This window comes from Myotis daubentonii, chromosome 3 (assembly GCF_963259705.1).
Source record: "Myotis daubentonii chromosome 3, mMyoDau2.1, whole genome shotgun sequence".
NCBI classification, from domain to species: Eukaryota; Metazoa; Chordata; class Mammalia; order Chiroptera; family Vespertilionidae; genus Myotis; species Myotis daubentonii.
This window is the reverse complement of record NC_081842.1, coordinates 105,320,966-105,340,621: the sequence shown is the minus strand read 5'-3', so window position 1 is coordinate 105,340,621 and position 19,656 is coordinate 105,320,966. Positions and strand designations below refer to the sequence as shown.

The following is a 19,656-nucleotide window of genomic DNA, read 5'->3' as shown; positions in this document are numbered from 1 at the left end:
GCCGCCATCTTGGTTCTCCCCTTCCTCTTTTTTTCTGACTGTTTTTCTCTACTTCATCTCACCCATCTTCTAACTGGCAAAAATGTAACATGGAAATACGTTTGCTTTTGTTAAACTTATTAAAAATACAGAGGTTTCCCAATTTCAAATCATTCATTGATTTGAACACATTATGGTTCCCTTTGAAAATTGTGTTTGTTTTTGAATTGGCATGCGGCTTTGATTTAGGTGGTTTTATTCCCTGAGAGGTCAGTGGCTCACTCACAGACAAAAAAGTAATTCTCCGTGCTCCTGACTTAGCTTAAGGAATTGTTCAGTTAAAGAAGAAGAGCGCTAGCTAGTTTGGCTCAGTGGATAGAGTGTTGGCCTGTGCACTGAAGGGTCCTGGGTTTGGTTCCAGTCAAGGGCATAGCGTGTTCAGAAGGCAGCCAATCAATATTTCTCTCTCATCATTTATATTTCTATCTCTCTTTCCCTCTCCCTTTCTCTATGAAATGAATAAAGATGTACTTTAAAAAAAATGGCAAAAGACATACAGGGAATACATTAATTAGTTTTGTGTCATCTCCACCTGGTGGCTGGAAATCAGAACACAAGCCCTTAATGGAACTGGAAAAAAGACTCATTTCAGTTCCTCTGCAGACACAGAATCCACAAATAATGAGGGCACACTGTGTTTCTTTAATGTCAGTGTCCCTGCTGGACTGTGAGCCACACAAGGGCAGGACCTGTGGATCTGCCTGTTCCTCAGGGTACAGTGCCTTGCCTGTAGTCTACAACAAGTGTACTGCAAACAAACAAATCAGCACAAGGCACTTTACACAGTTCCATTTCTAATGTCTTTCCTATTGTTATAGTTCTTTTAATATACCATAATTATATTTTGCATATATTTTTCATATTTAATGTTACAGAGAAATCGGGATGAGTCATATAACTTGACTGTGTCCTGTTTTCAGTCTTCAGGCAGCAGCTGTGGCATCGCTGTGCCATTAATATGACTGTCCATAGTCTCTTCTGCTGAACTGTTTCATTGTCCTATTGGATGTGTTAAGCTTTACGGCCCTTTAAAATGTCTTCAAGTGCTTACAGCTCTTTTTGAATTTGTCCAGCAGATAGGTCTTCTGGCTTTTACAGGAAGGCCCTAAAAATAATAATAATAAAATAATAAATTAAAATGTCTTCAAAATTTTTATACTGTGATACACCCATCGAAGCAAAAAGTCATTGTATGCAAAGAGAGGCCTAGTAGTGAAGATGTGAGACTTAAATTTGATATTTTCAAAGTAAATATTTGTTGTTGGAGAAATTACTGTAACTCTATGTTTTTGTTTTTTTGCAAAGCATTAATCAAGTGCTTCAGAATACCTAAAAAAGGAAGATACACATAAGCACATGAAGAGGAGTTCCATTTAGTTAAAGATATATATGTAAAAGACTGCCTGTTACCTTTCTACTCAACAAATGGTGTGTAACCAGGAGTATCAGCATTATCTGGGAGTTTATTAGAAATGCAGAATTTTAGCCCCATCCTAGACCACTGAGTCAGAATCTGCACTCCAAAGTGATTCATGTGCCTAGTTGAGTTTGAGAAGCACTAGTATATCACATGCCAAGAAATGACCTGAATAAACTTGGCAATTTGCCAAATCCCTCAGAACAGATGAAAGAATTGTCAAAGTAATGAGAGATTACTGTATTAGGACTTTGCTGAGGCACTGTGGCATAGAGTAATTGGCAGCATTCTTTTTTGTTCTTAGTGATACAGGCATGCCTCAGAGACATTGCAGGTTTGGTTTCAGACCACCACAATGAAGTGATTCATAATCTTTTGCTAGTGGAGGGTCTTGCCTTTAATTTGCAAACAAAGCAACATCTGTGAAGCACACCAAGTACAAGAAAACAAAGTATTCCTCTGTATAAAATAATGGTCCTTCCTATAATCAGTGGCATCTTAGATTTGATTAAATACAGTACTATTAGTTCAAGACCTTTTTTGCTCTAAATTATCATGGTCAGGTGTGGAGACCAAAAAGGAGATAATGTGTCACAACTTACCTTCATTGAAGCAGCAAGCTCTAAAATCAATAATGTTTTTCAGTTTCAGCTCTAGGACAAGCCCAGGTTAAAGCATCTATGAAGCAGAGAGAGACAAAGGGCCATTCTTTGGGGAGAAGAAAGATAATAAGCTACATCTTCACAGGTGATCAAAGTACATGAAAGAAATACTACTATGATTGAAGATTGAAGGAGGGATTTGAAAGGTAGAAAAGAAAAAATATGCAAAACTGCTCTTTTTGAGAGGTAAATTGTCTTTAAAATTTCCATTAAAAATGTTACAAAGAACCAATAAATGCAGGTACTCACTGCCTTCCACAACCACATCAAAATTACAACTAAAATATAGCAAAACAATCATTCAGAACCACCTGAAAACTGGCTGAATGGAAGTCCTATAACTAGAGAAGTAAAGAAGAAAAGACACTGAGACTGGTAGGAGGAGTAAAGGCACTGAACAGGCTGGTCCGACACCCACATGTGCTGTTTTTTTAATCTGGAGGGAGATCATCTCTGCAGAAGCCACCCATGAGGAACAAGGGGTCCCAGCCCCACACCAGACCCCCAGCCCAGGGTTCCAGAGCTGGGAAGAGAAGTCCCTATAACTACAGGCTGTAAAACCAGCGGGGACTGTGGCGGAGTGACACAGAGGCTGCCAAAGGCCCAGGTGTTCCTCTTCAAAGGCTGGGCACGAACGTACTCTGACTCCATATCTCTGAGCTCCAGCACCAGGCATCTCTGGGGGACCCAGACACATACAGGGAAGAACTGGACTACCTGGCATCAGGGCAGGAACTCAGGGGTGGCTTTCTCCCAGATAGGGGTGCTCACAGGGGTCATTGTTCCTGCACTGGGACCTCCCCTGTTTCAGGGCTGACTGACAGCCATATCTGAGTTTCTGTCAACCTGAAGCACACTGTTTGCTCCACCCTGGTGATACCCTGCCCCATCCAATTTGCAGCCCCATCCAAGCTGTTTGCCCCATCCAAGCAGCTTTTCCATATGAATGGCTCAGGCTTTGGAATTTGCTGAAATCTCTCAAACAAGCTGTAGCTGGTAACAGTGTGTCCCAAACCTATCAATAATAAGCCTAAGACCCAGCACTAGGAGCAGTTCAAGTTGCTTCACAGCTGGGCCTCACTTCCTGTACAACAGCTCTCCCACTATAGTCACAGCTGATCCTCACAGCCAATTGGCCTGGAGGTCAAGTCCTCCCAGAGATTTCAATAGCAATCAAGGCTCAACTACAAGACTGCACACAGCCCACACAGGGGTGCACCTAGAGTGCCCAGCTCAGGTGACTGGGGAGGCTGAACCACTGGGCCCTACAGGATACCTACTATACAAGGCCACTCTACCAATTCCAGGCGACATCGTAGCTCTACCTAATACATAGAAACAAACACAGGGAAGCAGCCAAATTGCAGAGACAAATAAACAGGTCACAAATGAAAGAAAGGGAAGTAAGTAAACTATTGGGTACAGAGTTGACAACCATGGTTATAAGGTTACTCAAGGATCTTGATGAGACTTTCAAGGATCTTAGTGAGAATGTCAATGACTTGAAAAAAGACCAGTTAGAAGTTAAGGATACACTAACTGAAATAAAGAACAATTTACAGGTATTCAGCAGTAGAGTAGAGGATTCCGAGAATCAAATCAATGATTTGGAATATGAAGAAGCAAAAAAAACCCCAATCAGAACAGCAAATAGAGGGAGAACCAAGATGACATAGGTAAACACCTGTACTCACTGCCTCCCACAAGCATATCAAAATTACAACTAAAATATAGAACAACTATCATCCAGAACCACTGGAAAGCTGGCTGAATGGAAATACTACAACTAGAGAAGTAAAGAACTGACACTGGTAGGAGGTGTGGAGTCACAGAACAGTGGTCTGGTCTGGCACCCAGGTGTGCTGCTTTTTTAATCGGGAGGGAGATCACCTCTGCAGAGGCTGCCAGGATAAGCAAGGGGTCCCATCCCCACACCAGACCCCCAGTCCAGGGTTCCAGAGCTGGGGAAAGAAGTACCTAGGGGCAGTAAGAACTACGGACTATGAAAACCAGTGTGGATTGGGGCTGAGTGACACACAGGCTGCTGGATACCTAGCTGCTCCTCTTAAAAGGCCAGCACCACAAACTGAATTTACAAGTTCCCACTTCCTCTGAACTCCAGTGCCAAGCGAGGCTCTGGGGGACCCAGACACATATGGGGAGAAAATGGACTGTCTGGAATCAGGGCAGGAACTCGGGAGTGGCCTTCTTCCAGATGGAGGTGCTCGCAGTGGTCATTGTTCCCATGCTGAAACCTCCCTGGTGCAGGGCTGACTGGCAGCCATTTCTGTTTATTCTGCCCTGGTGATTCCCTGAGACCCCGCTCCACCCACTTTACAACCCCACCCAAGCAGTGCACAGCGGCTTTTGCATATGAATGGTCTGTCCTTTCTCAGGCTACAAATCTGTCAAACAAGCTGCAGTTGGGTCAGGGAGCCCCAAACCTATCAATAAAAGGCCCAAGACCTGGCACCAGCGCCAACCTGCCTTGCTTCACAGCTGGGCCTCATCTGGGCACTTCCAAACCCCATACAAAGAATAGGAATCTGCAGATCTCTCTGTAGCTTTTGCTGGATAGTCCCAGGTAGTGGCTGACTTTGCACCTCCCTGGAAACCCAAGAGCCAGTGTACCCAGTGGTCAGTGTGAGACCATAGCAGATTACAACTCTACACATCCATAGCAACACACTCAAGGGGCAGACTCAGTGAGCACCAAAGCCCCACTGAAGCAAGTCCTGCCCCGTAAGGGTGTCTCCAGCACAGCAGTTCTTCCATTATAGACAAAGCGGGTCCTCACAGCCAATTGGCCTGGAGGTCAATTCCTCCCAGTGATACCAACAGCAATCAAGGCTTAACTAAAACAAGACTGTGCACACAGCCCACAAAGAGGTACACCAAGAGTGTCCACCTCAGGTGATTGGGGAGGCTGAGCCACTGGGCCCTATAGGACACTTACCACACAAGGCCACTCTATCAACACAGGGAAGCAGCCAAAATGCGGAGGCAAAGAAATATGTCACGAATGAAAGAAGTGGAGGAAAGCAAACTAATGGATATAGAGTTCCAAACCACAGTAATAAGGTTACCCAAGAATCTTCTAGAAACCTCCAAGGAACTTAGTGAGACCTTCAAGGATCTTAATGAGAATGCAAAAAAATGGAAAAGGACCAGTCAGAAATTAAGCATACACTGACTGAAATAAAGGATAATATACAAAGATCCAACAGCAGACTAGAGGATCCCAAGAATCAAGTCAAAGATCTGAAATACGAGGAAGCAAACAACACCCAACCGGAAGAGCAAAAAGAAAAAAGAATACAAAAATATGAAGATAGTGTAAGGAACCTCTGGGACAACTTCAAATGTACCAACATCTGAATTATGGGGGTGCCAAAGAAGAGAGAGAGCAAGATATTGAAAACATATTTGAAGAAATAATGACAGAAAACTTCCCCTACCTGGTGAAAGAAATAGACTTACAAGTCCAGGAAGCACAGAGAACCCCAAACAAGAGGAATCCAAAGAGGACCACACCAAGACTCATCATAATTAAAATGCCAAGCGCAAAAGACAAAGAGAGAATCTGAAAATCAGCAAGAGAAAAACAGTTAGTTACCTACAAGGGAGTACCCATACGACTGTCAGCTGATTTCTCAACAGAAACTATGCAGACCAGAAGGGAGTGGCAAGAAATATTCAAAGTGATGAATAGCAAGAACTTACAACCAAGATTACTCTACCCAGCAAAGCTATCATGTAGAATTAAAGGTCAGATAAAGAGCTTCACAGACAAGAAAAAGCTAAAGGAGTTCATCACCAACAAACCAGGATTATATGAAATGCTGAAGGGTATTCTTTAAGAAGAGGAAGAAAAAGGAAAGATAAAAATTATGAACAACAAAGTGACAACAAATACATATCTATCAACAAGTGAATCTAAAAATCAAGTCAATAAAAAATCTGATGAACATAATAAACTGGTGAATATAATAGAATCAGGGGCATAGAAAGGGAGGGACCGACAATTCTCGGGGGAAAGGGGGTGTGAGGAGTGTGGGAAGAGATTGGACAAAAATCTTACACATATGGATGAGGACAGTGGCAGGGGGGTAAGGGCATGGGGTAGGGTGGGAACCGGGTGGAGGGGAGCTATGGGGGGAAAAAAGGAGGAACATCTGTAATAATCTGAACAATAAAGATTTATTTTAAAAAAAAAGAGTAATCCTACAGGGGCGAAATCTGATAGACACTACCTATCAAGATCAACAGCAATAATGATATCACATTAATAGTAAGTAGCTGTATCCTAGCCAGTTTGGCTCAGTGGATGGAGCGTTGGCCTGTGGTCTGAAGGTGCCCGGGTTCAATACCAGTCAAGGGCACATGCCTGGGTTGTGGACTCGATCCCCAGTGGGGAGTGTGCAGGAGGCAGCCAATCAATGATTCTCTCTCATTGATGTTTTTAATTCTCTCCCTTCCTCTCTTAAGTCAATAAAAATACATTTTTTTAAAAAAAAACTATATTGAAATATAACAAAAATTCAGGTATATGTTAGTTAAAATAGACACTTAAACATAATGACAGAAAGATTAAACACAGCCCAATTTTGTGATTCAGTTGGTTGAATGTCATCGCCAGTTTGATTCCTGGTCAGGGCACATGCCTGGGTTGCAGGCTCAACCCCAGTAGGGGTCGAGCAGGAGGCAGCCAATCAATGTTTCTCTAACAATGATGTTTCTCTATCTCTCCCTCTCCCTTCCCTCTCTCTAAAAAAATCAATAAAAACACTTTAAAAAATAAAAGAAAGAAAGACTGAACACAAAAGCAAGGAAAAAGATACTACATAAACAGCATCCAAAAGAAAGATGAATATGTATAGATATATTCAACAGGAAATTTCAACATGAAATGTATATTAAATAGTCATTATTAAAGATTAGAATTGATACATAATAGAAAAAAACTATCAAAAAGGTATAACTTAAACATACCTAATTAGCCTCAAAGTATTTAAAGCAAAAATGCATAGAAATAAAATACTAGGAGAAATTTACAAACCCATAAACTTCTATCAAGAAGTATAAAAACTATTAAGAATCTGTTATTTAAAGTTATAAGTAGCCTGGCCAGTGTGATTCAGTGGTTGAGTGTCAACCCATGCACCAGGAGGTTGATGGTTTAATTCCCCATCAGGGTCAGGGCACATGACCAGGTTTCAGGCTCAGTCCTCAGCGGGGAGTGTGCAGGAGGCAGCCAATCGATGTTGATGTTTCTCTCTCATCCATGTTTCTACCTCTTTCTCCCTCTCCCTTCCTCTCTTTCTTTAAAAATCAATAAAATTTATATTTTAAATATAAATACATAAAAATAAAATCATAATTAACAATTTGATCAAAGTACACAGAACTAGTACCAAAAACTAGAAAATACACATTATTTTCAATCATATACAGGGGTGGACAAAAATAGGTTTATAGTTGTTCATATGGAAAAAGGCATGCAGGTTATGATTATTACAATAGCGTTATTAACTCTGTGTTTCATGTATTCACAACTGTAAATCTACTATTGCCTACCCGGTTTAGTACATTATAAAAAGTAACCACATAGGGATGCAGACTGGGAATATAAAAAAGAGCAACCTTAATAAAAAGGAATTTGATGATACCTAACTGAATTTATCCTTTAACCCAGAAATCTCACATCTAAAAATTTATCCCAAAAATACATGTGCAAAAAAATGAAAAAAATATATATATACATATATAAATATGTATATGTATATATACATATATAAATATGTATATGTGTATATACACACATACATATATACATAAATATATTCCAGTTCAGTTTGTAATAGCAAGAAGACTATAAAACAACCCAAATGTCCATGAACAAGTTACTGGCTAAATAAACCATTGCACATCCTGATCATGCAACTGTAAGAAGTGAGGCGTGTCTGTGTACTGATATAGACTGATGCCCAGCATATATAGTTTTTATTTTGTTTTCCAGAATATAGTTTAAGTGAAAAAGCAAAGTGAAGCAAATGTATGCAATGCTACTATCATTTACCTGAGAAAGTAATGGTATCTATACAGTGGGGCCTTGACTTACGAGTTTAATTCGTTCCGTGACTGAGCTCGTAACTCAGATTACTCGTATGTCAAATCAATTTTCACCATTAAAATTAATTGAATGCTGGGCTGATGTTGTGGTGTTCACTGTGATGTTCGCTGCGCCAACTAGCGGTGGGGTATCTGAAGCTGGCTCGTAACCCGAATTTTAGCTCTCAAAGCAAAAAATCGGCCGAGAGACGGCTCGTATCTCGAAAAACTCATTAGTGGGGACACTCGTAAGTCAAGGCCCCACTGTATATCTATACCCATGTCTTTATCTATATCTCAATATACAGGGAGTCCGAAAAAATGTATGCACACTGTAATTATAAATGCCTTTACAATTATTCAAAGTATGTGTATACATTTTTGGGATACCTTATTTATCTATCTATGGAAGAATAGAAAAAAATTTTAATCTATAACCCAGTAATTTTACTCCTAGGCTTATACCAAAGAGAAAACATATATCCACACAGAAACTTGAACATGAGTGTTCATAGCATTCGTAATAGCCCAAAATGAAAACAACACAAATATCCATCAACTGATATATAACTAATTGTGTTACATCTGTACAACAGGATATTATTCAGCAATAAAAAAATGAAGTATTGATTCATGCTACAAAATAAATGAACCTTGACTACATTATACTAAATGAAAGAAATCAGTCACAAAGTCCACATATTGAAAAATCCAGAATAGGCACATCCAAGGAGAAAGAAAGTAGATCAATGGTTTCCAGAAGCTGCAGGGAAAGGGAAATAGAAAGTGACTACTAACAGGTATGGGGTTTCTTTGGGGGAGATGAAATATTCTGAAATTAGCGATGATGGCTGCACAACTTTGTAAACATAATTTTTAAAAATACTAAATTATATATTTTAAAGGATATTACATTTTAAAATAAAAAAATATATTTTAAAGTATATTAATTATGTCTCAATAATTTTTAATATACTTTTGTGATTTCAGAGAGGAAGGGAGGGGGAGAGAGAGATAGAAATATCAATCAATGATGAGAGAGAATCATTGATCAGCTGCCTCTTGCAAGATGGAGCCCACAAGGTGAGCATGGGTCCCGTCAGAGATTTGAACCGTACCTCCCGGTTCATAGATTGAAGCTCAGCCACCAAACCATGATGGCCAGGCTCAATAAAATATTTTTAACCTTGTTAATAGAGAGGGGCATCAGAATAGAAAGGATAGGAATATAGTAAGAACTGGATTTCTCTGAATACACATTAATAGATTTGATTTTAGAATTATGTACTAGTAAGTATGTACTAGTTATTTACATCATTATAAAATCAAACTTAAAAATTAAGAAGCAACCCCTAAAGGTCTATTTCTGGCATTGCAAAGTGAGAACCTCTAGGGTGCCACAGTGAAATTGGTAAAATCACTTTTAAAAAAAAATTAAATTCTTTATAAATGGTCTTCAGATCATATATAATGAAGAAGCTTTTATTCAAGAAAAACTACCCGAACTCAGTGAGAACAATGAGAGTCTGTGGTATCTGAACATGAGAAACTCACTCCCTCCCCCATCCCAACTCAGAGTGATAGAAAATCCACTCCTGAGGGATGCAGCCAGAACACGGGGCTCCCATCTCCCACCCAATTCCTACTCCCAGGGCACACTGAGTATACTGGGATCTGATTCCCCTCACCCTAATTCACTCATAAAGCAAAGGTTTCACGCCCAGACAAGCAAGTCAAGAATACCACCTATAGAGCAAATATTTTTAAAAATCAAGAATAGAAAAACATAAAGAATATTAGTACAACCCCAAAGTTGGTTCTTTAAACAGAACAACAAGGTTGACAAGCCTTTAGCTAGATTAATCGAGAGAGAGAGAGAGAGAGAGAGAGAGAGAGAGAGAGAGAGAGAGAGAGAGAGAAAGAAGGCTCAAATGTAAGAAGGGACATTACTACTCACATTACAGAAATAAAAAGAATTGTAGCCCGGCAGCTGTGGCGCAGTGGTTGAGCGCTGATCCATGAACCAAGCCGCCACTGGTTTGATTCCCGGTCAGGGTACACGCCCAGGTGGCGGCTCGTTCTCCAGTAGCAGCCCATCAATGTTTTTCTCTCTCCCCCTCTCCCTTCCTCTCTCTCTAAAATCAATAAAAACATATTTTTTAAAAAAGAATTATAAAGGAATATTGTGAGCAATTGTATGCCAATAAATTAGGTAACTTGGAGAAAATGGACAAATTCCTTAAAAGATACAAACGAATGAGTCAAGAAGAAATAGAAAATCTGAATAGACCTAAACGAAAGACTGAATTTGTAACTTCAAAAATTATCCACAAGAAAGCGCAGTGAGAAGCGGAGCGCAGCCTTCTCCTCCGGGCTCCTCCGGGCCTCCAGGCCCTGCGCCCGCGGTGGGTGAGCGGGGCCCCGCCGTGGGTGAGCGGGGCGATGGCAGCAGGCTCTGTCCTCAGCCCCAGGCCCTCGCTGCAGCGCCCACTGCCCAGGCCCGGAGGCAGCAGAGACCCTATGTCCCCCTCCCCCCCACCCCTCCGCCCCCCAGCTCTGCGGCCTGATGACGGTGGCCTACCCAGGCGCATCCTGTGGACCACGGGCCTCCAGGCCCAACCTCCCGGGCCTCAGGCAGAGCCCCGCCAGCCGCGGGACCAGACCAGCCCGAAAGGCCGCGCTGCCTGGCGCTACCGGCAGGCGGGCGAGAAGAATGGCGGCCGCTGGGCCGCAGAGGGAGGCTGGGAGGGCCTGGGGCAGAGGCGGTCTGCACGGACACCGCTCCCACCCTCAGGGCTTGGAGCAGGATGGGCGCCCGGGTGGAGTGTCAGACTCCCTCTACAGGCCGCCTGCATGTCAGGAGCACGCGCATCCACATCTCCCCGCCCGCCCCCACGGGGGTTAAAGGTCATGGAGAAGAAGACATTAAGGAGGAAGAAAAGAGGGTTTGAGGCCAGACTGGTCCCATTTAGAGGACATTTTCATATTATAACCATTATTTTATGTGTGCATTTTACTCCTCACTATTGTATACTAGTTAACAATGCTAAGTAGTTTTTTAAAATATCTTTCTTTTTTTAAAATTTTATTTTATTGTTTAAAGTATTACAGATAGTAGTACATGTCTCATTACTCCCCGCCCCCATTGACCTTCCCCCGGGCTCCCCTATCCCCCAGCACATGCCCTCACCACACCCCCACCCCTAGTGTCTTGTGTCCACTGGTTATGCTTATATGCATGCATACAAGTCCTTCAGTTGATCTCTTACCTCCCCCCCACCAACACTCCCCAGCCTTCCCACTGTAATTTGACAGTCTGTTCCATGCTTCTCTGCCTCTGTATCTATCTTTTTGTTCATCAGTTTATAATATTCTTTATTATCCATAAATGAGTGAGATCATGTGGTGTTTTTCTTTCACTTCCTGGCTTATTTCACTTAGCATAATGCTGTCCAGTTCCATCCATGCTGCTGCAAATGGTAAGAATTCCTTCTTTTTTACAGCAGCATAGTATTCCATTGTGTAGATGTACCACAGTTTTCTAATCCACTCATCTGTTGATGGGCATTTAGGCTGTTTCCAAATCTTGGCTATTGTAAATTGTGCTGCTATGAATGTAGGGGTGCATATATCCTTTCTCATTTGTGTTTCTGTTTTCTTGGGATATATTCCTAGAAGTGAGATTACTGGGTCAAATGGCAGTTCCATTTTTAAATTTTTGAGGAAACGCCATACTGTTTTCCACAATGGCTGCACTAGTCTGCATTCCCACCAGCAGTGAAGGAGGGTACCTTTTTCTCCGCATCCTCTCCAGCACTTGTCATTTGTTGATTTGTTGATGATAGCCATCCTGACAAGTGTGAGGTGGTACCTCATTGTCCTTTTGATTTGCATCTCTCAGATGATTAGTGACTTTGAGCATGTTTTCATGTGTTTCTTGGCTTTCTGAGTGCCCTCTTTCAAAAAGATTCTATTTAGGTCCTTTGCCCCTTTTTTTTTATAGGATTGTTTATTTTCCTTTTGTTCAGTTGTATGAGTTCCCTGTAAATGTTGGAGATTAAACCCTTATCAGAGATAACATTGGCAAATATGTTCTCCCATGCAGTGGGCTTTCTTGTTGTTTTGTTGATGGTTTCTTTTGCTGTGCAGAAGCTTTTTATTTTGATGTAATCCCATTTGTTTATTTTCTCCTTAGTCTCTCTTGCCCTAGGATCTGTGTCTATAAAGATATTGCTATGACATATGTCTGCAATTTTGCTGCCTATGGAGTCTTGTAGGATTTTTATGGTTTCCCATCTTACATTCAAGTCCTTTAGCCATTTTGAGTTTGTTTTTGTGTGTGGTGTAAGTTGGTGACCTAGTTTCATTTTATTGCATGTATCTGACCAAATTTCCCAGCACCATTTATTAAAGAGGCTGTTTTGACTCCATTGTATGCTCTTGCTCCTTTGTCAAATATTAATTGAGTATAATGGTTTGGGTCAATTTCTGGGTCCTCTATTCTGTTCCATTGTTCTATATGTCTGCTCATGTGCCAGTACCAGGCAGTTTTGAGAACTGAGGCTTGGTAATGTAGTTTGATGTCTGGTATTATGATCCTTCCAACTTTGTTCTTCTTTCTCACGATAGCTGTGGCTATTCGGGGTCTTTTTTATTATAGATGAATTTTTGGAGAGTTTGTTTTAGATCTTTGAAATATGCCCTTGGTATTTTAATAGGTATTACATGGGATCTATAGATTGCTTTAGGTAGTATGGACATTTTAATGATGTTGATTCTACCAATCCATGAACATGGTATGTTCTTCCATTTGTTTGTCTTCCTCTATCTCTTTTTTCAATGTCCTGTAATTTTCCAAGTACAGGTCTTTTACGTCCTTGGTTAAGTTTATTCCTAGGTATCTTAAATTTTTTGGTGCAATGGTAAATGGGATTGTTTTTTGCATTTTCTGTGAGTTCATTATTAGTGTATAAAAAGGCCATAGATTTCTGGGTGTTAATTTTGTATCCTGCTACATTGCCGAATTCTTTTATTAAGTCTAATAGTTTATTGATGGAGTCTTTAGGGTTTTTTAAGTATAATATCATGTCATCTGCAAATAAGGACAGTTTTACTTCTTCTTTTCCAATTTGGATGTCTTTTATTTTTTCTTCTTGTCTGATCGCTATGGCTACTACTTCTAGTACTATGTCGAACAGGAGTGGTGAAAGTGGGCATCCTTGTCTTGTTCCTATTCTTGGGGGAAATGGATTTAGTTTTTGCCCATTGAGTATGATGTTGGCTGTAGGTTTGTCATATAGGGCTTTTATTATGTTGAGGTATGATCCCTCTATTCCCACTTTGCTGAGAGTTTTTATCAAGAAAGCGTGTTGGATTTTTGGCAAATGCTTTTTCTGCATCAACTGATATGATTATGTGATTTTTGTCTCTCAGTTTGTTTATGTGATCTATCACATTTATTGATTTGCGGATATTGAACCATCCTTGCATCCCTAGAATAAATCCCACTTGGTCATGGTGTATGATCTTTCTAATGTAATGCTGAATTTGATTTGCTAGGATTTTGTTGAGGATTTTAGCATATGTTCATCAAAGATATTGGCCTGTAGTTCTCTTTTTTTGTGGTGTCTTTATCTGGTATTTGGATTAGGGCAGACGTGGGCAAACTACGGCCCGCGGGCCAGATCCGCCCATTTGAAATGAATAAAACTAAAAAAATAAAAAAATAAAAAAAGACTGTACCCTTTTATGTAATGATGTTTACTTTGAATTTATATTAGTTCACACAAACACTCCATCCATGCTTTTGTTCTGGCCCTCTGGTCCAGTTTAAGAACCCATTGTGGCCCTCGAGTCAAAAAGTTTGCCCACCCCCTGCACCAAGGAAGCATAACAAAATGCGGAGACAAAGAAACAGGACAAAATTGTCAATGGAAGAAATAGAGTTCAGAACCACACTTTTAAGGTCTCTCAAGAACTGTTTAGAAGCTGCCGATAAACTTAATGAGCTCTACACGAAAACTAATAAGACCCTCGATCTTATATTGGGGAACCAACTAGAAATTAAGCACACACAGACTGAAATAACGAATATTATACAGACGCCCGACAGCAGACCAGAGGAGCGCAAGAATCAAGTCAATGATTTGAAATGCGAGGAAGCAAAAAACATCCAACCGGAAAAGCAAAATGAAAAAAGAATCCAAAAATGCGAGGATAGTGTAAGGAGCCTCTGGGACAGCTTCAAGCGTACCAACATCAGAATTATAGGGGTGCCTGAAGATGAGAGAGAGCAAGATATTGAAAACCTATTTGAAGAAATAATGACAGAAAACTTCCCCCACCTGGTGAAAGAAATGGACTTACAGGTCCAAGAAGCGCGGAGAACCCCAAACAAAAGGAATCCAAAGAGGACCACACCAAGACACATCATCATTAAAATGCCAAGAGCAAAAGATAAAGAGAGAATCTTAAAAACAGCAAGAGAAAGAAACTCAGTTACCTACAAGGGAATACCCATACGACTGTCAGCTGATTTCTCAACAGAAACTTTGCAGGCCAGAAGGGAGTGGCAAGAAATATTCAAAGTGATGAATACCAAGAACCTACAACCAAGATTACTTTATCCAGCAAAGCTATCATTCAGAATTGAAGGTCAGATAAAGAGCTTCACAGATAAGGAAAAGCTAAAGGAGTTCATCACCACCAAACCAGGATTATATGAAATGCTGAAAGGTATCCTTTAAGAAGAGGAAGAGGAAGAAAAAGGTAAAGATACAAATTATGAACAACAAATATGCATCTATCAACAAGTGAATCTAAGAATCAAGTGAATAAATAATCTGATGAACAGAATGAACTGTTGATTATAATAGAATCAGGGACATAGAAAGGGAATGGACTGACTATTCTTGGGGGGGAAAGGGGTGTGGGAGATGTGGGAAGAGACTGGACAAAAATCGTGCACCTATGGATGAGGACAGTGGGTGGGGAGTGAGGGCGGAGGGTAGGGCGGGAACTGGGAGGAGGGGAGTTATGGGGGGGGAAAAAAGGAACAAATGTAATATTATGAACAATAAAGATTTAATTAAAAAAAAAAAAAGTTTGCCCACCCCTGGATTAGTGTAATGCTGGCTTCATGGAAAGAGCTTGGAGGTGTGCTTTACTCTTGAATTATTTAAATAGTCTGAGTAGGATAGGTTTTAGTTCTTCTTTGAATGCTTGGTAGAACTCCCCTGTAAAGCCGTCCGGACCAGGGCTTTTGTTTGCTGGAAGGATTGTTTGTTTGTTTATCTGTTTGTTTAATTTTGTTTTATTGCTTAAAGTATTACAAAGAGTATTACATATGTCTCCATTTTTTTTCCCCTTGACATTCCCCCGGCCTCCCCTACCCCCCAGTGACTTGTGTCCATTGTTTATGCTTATATGCATGCATACAGGTCCTTCGGTTAATCTCTTACCACCATCACCACCCCCAAACCTCCCCGGCCTTCCCACTGTAGTTTGACAGCTTGTTCAATGCTGCTCTGCCTCTGTATCTATTTTTGTTCATCAGTTTATAATGGTCTTTATTATGCATAAATGAGTGAGATAATGTGGTATTTTTCTTTCATTGACTGGCTTATTTCACTTAGCATAATACTCTCCAGTTCCATCCATGCTGTTGCAAATGGTAAGAATTCCTTCTTTTTTACAACAGCATAGTATTCCATTGTGTAGATGTACCACAGTTTTCTAATCCATTCATCTGCTGATGGGCACTTAGGCTGTTTCCAAATCTTAGCTATGGTAAATTGTGTTGCTATGAACATAGGGATGCATATGTCCTTTCTGATTGGTGTTTCTGTTTTCTTGGGATATATTCCTGGAAGTGGGATCACTGGGTCAAATGGGAGTTCCATTTTTAACCTTTTGAGGAAACTCCATACTGTCTTCCATAGTGGCTGCTACACTCTGCATTCCCACCAGCAGTGCACGAGTGTTCCCTTTTCTCCACATCCTCTCCAGCACTTGTCATTTGTTGATTTGTTGATGATAGCCATTCTGACAGGTGTGAGATGGTACCTCATTATTGTTTTGATTTGCATCTCTTGGATGATTAGTGACTTTGAGCATGATTTCATATGTCTCTTGGCTTTCTGAATGTCCTCTTTTGAAAAGTGTCTATTTAGGTCCTTTGACCATTTTTTATTGGATTGTTTATCTTCCTTTTCTTAAGTTGTATGAATTTCCTATAAATGTTGGAGATTAAACCCTTATCAGTGATAACGTTGGCAAATATGTTCTCCCATGCAGTGGGCTTTCTTGTTGTTTTGTTGATGGTTTCTTTTGCTGTGAAGAAGCTTTATATTTTGATATAGTCCCATTTGTTTATTTTCTCTTTAGTTTCCAATGCCCTAGGAGCTGTATCAGTGAAGAAATTGCTTCAGTATATGTCTGAGATTTTGTTGCTTTTGGATTCCTCTAGTATTTTTATGATTTCCCATCTTACATTCAAGTCCTTTAGCCATTTTGAGTTTGTTTTTGTGTGTAATGTAAGTTGGTGGTCTAGTTTCATTTTTTGCACGTATCTGTCCAATTTTCCCAACACCATTTATTGAAGAGACTGTCTTGACTCCTTTGTATGTTCTTGCCTCCTTTGTCAAATATTAATTGAGCATATTGGTTCGGGTCAATTTCTGGGTTCTCTATTCTATTCCATTGATCTATATGTCTGTTCTTGTGCCAGTACCAGGCAGTTTTGAGAACAGTGGCTGTGTAATACAGCTTGATATCTGGTATTGAGATCCCACCTACTTTGTTCTTCTTTCTCAGGATTGCTGCAGCTATTCCAGATGAATTTTTTTATTCCAGATGAATTTTTGGAGAGTTCGTTCTAGGTCTGTGAAATATGCTGTTGGTATTTTAATGGGAAGTGCGTTCAATTTATAGGTTGCTTTGGGTAGTATGGTCATTTTAATGATGTTGATTCTACCCAAGAACATGGTATGTTCTTCCATCTGTTTATGTCTTCCTCTATCTCTTTTTTCAATGTCCTGTAATTTTCTGAGTAGAGGTCTTTTACCTCTTTAGTTAAGTTTATTCCTAGGTATCTTAATTTTTTTGGTGCAATAGTAAATGGGATTGATTTTTTAGTCTCTCTTTCTGTAAGTTCACTGTTGGTGTATAGAAATGCCATAGATTTCTTGGCGTTAAATTTGTATCCTGCTACATTTTCGAATTCACTTATTAAGTCTAATAGTTTTTTGATGGAGTCTTTAGGGTTTTTTATGTACAATATCAAGTCATCTGCGAATAAGGACAGTTTTACTTCTTCTTTTCCAATTTGGATGCCTTTTATTTCTTCTTCTTGTTTAATCGCAATGGCTAATACTTCCACTACTATGTCGAACAGGAGTGGTGAGAGTGGGCATCCCTGTCTTGTTCCTATTCTTAAGGGAAATGGTTTTATTTTTTTCCCATTAAGTATGATGTTGGCTGTGGGTTTGTCATATATGGCTTTTATTATGTTGAGTTATGATCCTTCTATTCCCACCTTGCTGAGAGTTTTTATCAAAAATGGGTGTTGGATTTTGTCAAATGCTTTTTCTTCATCAATTGATATGACTATGTGGTTTTTTCTCTCTCAATTTGTGTATGTGATCTATCACATTTATTGATTTGCGGATATTGTACCATCCTTGCATCCCTGGGATAAATCCTACTTGGTCATGGTGTATGATCTTTCTGATGTACGGCTGGATCCGATTTGCTAGGGTTTTGTTGAGGATTTGGGCATCTATGTTATGAGAGATATTGGCCTGTAATTCTGTTTCATTGTGTTGTGTTTATCTGGTTTTGGTATTAGGGTGATGCTGGCTTCATAGAATGAGCTTGGAAGTGTTCCTTCCTCTTGAATATTTTGGAATAGTCTGAGGAGGATATGTTTTAGTTCTTCCTTGAATGTTTGGTAAAACTCCCCTGTGAAGCTCTCTGGCCCTGGGCTTTTGTTTGCTGGAAGCTTTTTGATGACTGCTTCAATTTCTTCCATAGTTATAGGCCTATTGAGGTTTTTAGATTCTTCCTGATTGAGTTTTGGAATGTTGTATTTTTCTAGGAATATGTCCATTTCTTCCAGGTTGTCTAGTTTGTTGGAGTACAGTTGTTCATAGTATTTTTTAACAGTCATTTGTATTTCTGTGGGGTCTGTTGTTATTTCGCCTCTATCATTTCTGATTTTGTTTATTTGGGTCCTCTCTCTTTGCTTCTTGGTGAGCCTGGCTAGAGGTTCATCAATCTTCTTTATCCTTTCAAAGAACTATCTCTTGGTTTCATTGATCTTATGTATTGGTTTTTTGTGTTTGTTTGTTTTGTTGTTGTTGTTTGTTTGTTTTTTTTGGTCTCTATGTCATTTATTTCCATTCTGATCTTTATTATCTCCTTCCTTCTGCTCCCTCTGGGCTTTTCTTTTTGCTCTCTTTCTTATTCTTTGAGTTGCAGAGTTAGATGATTTACTACCATTTTTTCTTGTTTTTTGAGGTAGGCCTGTAGAGCTATTAACTTCCCTCTCAGGACGGCTTTCATTGTGTCCCATAGGTTTTGGATTGTTGTGTTTTCATTGTCATTAGTTTCCAGGATGTTTTTTTTAAAAAATATATTTTATTGATATTTTACAGAGAGGAAGGGAGAGAGATAGAGTCAGAAACATCGATGAGAGAGAAACATCGATCAGCTGCCTCCTGCACATCTCCTACTGGGGATGTGCCCGCAACCCAGGTACATGCCCTTGACCGGAATCGAACCTAGGACCTTTCAGTCCGCAGGCTGACGCTCTATGCACGGAGCCAAACTGGTTTCAGCTCCAGGATGTTTTTAATTTCTTCTTTGATCTCATTGGTAACCCAATCAATATTTAATAACATGCTATTCAGCTTCCAAGTGTTTGAGTGTTTTGGATTGTTTTTACTGTAGTTTATTTCTAATATTATGCCATTGTGGTCTGAGAAGATGTTTGGTATGATTTCAATCTTCTTGAATTTGGGGAGACTTTGCTTGTCACCCAATATGTGATGTATTTTTGAAAATGTCCCATGTGCACTTGAGAAGAACGTATATTCTGCGGCTTTGGGGTGAAATGTTCTTAAGATGTCAATTAAGTCCATCTGATCTAGTGAGTCATTTAGGATTGCTGTTTCTTTGCTGATTTTTTTGTCTAGAGGATTTATCCAGCGATGTCAGTGGAGTATTAAAGTCCCTGACTATGATTGTATTGTTGTCGATCTCTCCCTTGATATCTTCCAGGAGTTTTTTTTTTTATGTATTTGGGTGTTCCTACATTGGGTGCATATATGTTTATCAGCGTTATATTTTCTTGTTGTATCAATCCCTTTAGTATTATGAAGTGGCCTTCCTTATCTCTTGTTATGGCCTTCACTTTGAGGTCTATTT

The 19,656-nt window shown here is 40.0% G+C and overlaps 1 pseudogene; it reads left to right on the top strand.

Annotated features, from left to right (window-relative positions):
* The first annotated feature begins 1,080 nt into the window (after nt 1–1,080).
* LOC132232124 (U7 small nuclear RNA) lies at nt 1,081–1,147 on the top strand (annotated as a pseudogene).
* Nucleotides 1,148–19,656: the final 18,509 nt, after the last annotated feature.